This window comes from Arachis ipaensis, chromosome B02 (genome assembly GCF_000816755.2).
Source record: "Arachis ipaensis cultivar K30076 chromosome B02, Araip1.1, whole genome shotgun sequence".
NCBI classification, from domain to species: Eukaryota; Viridiplantae; Streptophyta; class Magnoliopsida; order Fabales; family Fabaceae; genus Arachis; species Arachis ipaensis.
This window is the reverse complement of record NC_029786.2, coordinates 81,272,995-81,275,160: the sequence shown is the minus strand read 5'-3', so window position 1 is coordinate 81,275,160 and position 2,166 is coordinate 81,272,995.

Below are 2,166 nucleotides of genomic sequence, written 5' to 3'. Positions count from 1 at the left end.
CTCCACTGGCGACGACGCCTTCTTCTCCTCGCGCGGCTCTCTCTCTCGGTTCTGAGCTTCCTCACAATGGTGACGAATGGCACAGTGTTGGCTCAAGCTGAATGGTGGCAGTGCAGGCAGCAGGACGCGGTGGCGGTGGCGCAGCTGCAGCGGCGGTCTCCCTTTCCTCCTGCGCGAGTCTTCCTTCTTCTCCCTTTCTCTTCCTCAAGTCCTCTCTTCCCTCTTCTGCTCTCTCTCTCAGATCTCATAATATATATAAATAATCAAATGCAACTACTAAGCCAGTAAAATTCATCAAAATCCTTCCACAATAAAAGCTTTCATCGTCATCATCACAAGCACCAACAGCAACACCAAATTTAGTGCGTGTGGGTGCGACTGGATGGAGTACTCCTATATAATAATGATGATGATGATGATGATGATGATGATGATGATGATGATGATGATTAAATCAATGGTGCAAGAAGGCTATTAACAAAGCATGTTTCAAAAGCTACGGATAATGTCTATATAGCTAGGAGATCTGAGGGTTTAGAATTAGGGTAGTTTAGGTAATTTTAATAAAATTAGAGGTATAGAGTATTAATTAAAAATCTAATTTAATTTATTAAAATTATTTTGAAAATGTTATTTGATTATTAGTTTGCTAATTGACTTTTAATCAAATATTTTAATTTAAAATTGAAGATAATATAATTAATTTTCTTTGTTTATAAAATTAAAGTATTAAATTCTAAAATCTCTATTATTTAACTAAATTGTATAAAATTCTTATTCTTTTACAACTGTTAAGCTTTAAAATTTAAATATAGAAAATTATTCAATAATTATAAAATTAAGTAAAATTTCTAATTTAATTGTCAAAACTTGATTTAATTATGTTTTGAATTGGGATTGTTAATGGACGGAATGGAAGGAAGGATGATGAGGATTTTCTTTGAAATATGGTTTTTGAATGAATTTGGAAATGAGATTTGGATTGATAAATAATTATGATGTTGAGAATGTTGAGAATGTTGAGATATCGATTGAGAATGTTGAGATATGATCTTTGAATTATTCATATGGCTTATGAATTTGAATTATCTGAGATACGAGGTTCCCTGGATAAAGTACTATGGCTTGCCATCACGTGTACCAGGTTGAAAACTCGATACTCTGTTGACCATATGACGTAAGTGTGACCGGGCACTATATAAATTCCCAGGAATGTAACCCCCATTGAGCAATATTGATTATTTGAGAAAAAGCTATGCATAGACTCTTGGGGATGCACGTCGGGGACAGTCTAAGTATTTTCAGACTTGTCGGGTTGGCTGGATAACAAACAGATGAGCCTCATCAGCCATAGGACAGGCATGCATCATATGCATTTGTATGTTTTGTTTGGGTTTGAACTTGTTTTGGTTTGCCTAATTGCTAAACTGTTCTTAACTGCTATTTGAGCTATTTGCTGTAACTGTTACCTAAACCTGTGCTTTCCTTGTCTGTCTTGCCTGTGTTTGTCCTGGCATGCTACATTTGAGAATGAACTTTGGTGCTGAATTAATGATTGTGTTGTTTGATTGCGTGGTTGGTTTCTGATTGAGATTTTCTTATAAGAAAGGAAAGGTTTCAGATTTCTGAAAGATTAAACATTGTTTCTTTGAAAAGGTTTTGGACGATTACCTATTGGTTTTTAAAAGATTCATAAGGCAATGATAATTACTGAGTTTGAAAATAGTTTTCTTATTAAATATCTTCTTATGACAACTTTGAAACTCCGTGGTGAGACCGTGTGGTTAGGTTCTCACCCCCCTATAGCTTTACCTTTTTAGGAACCGGATAAAGAAGCATTAAGAAGAGTTATACTATGTTTGGTTTATATGTTGTTGTATTAATTAGATTATTTTCTTCCCTCGTTATTGCTATTACAAGTTTGTAAGAGACCACGTATAATAGTATAGTGAAGAGTCAGTCAGTAACATGTGGCATATTGACATAGATAATTGTACCACATGCTACAATACTATTTGTCTACATGTCATCTTATACAATAATGTATCTTAATATTGTTTGTCAACGTGTTCTCTGTTATGTCATTATTGCATATGCACTAAATTAGTTCTTAAACATGTATTAAGTGACTCATTTTAGTTTTCGAAATTGAATACTATGTACTAA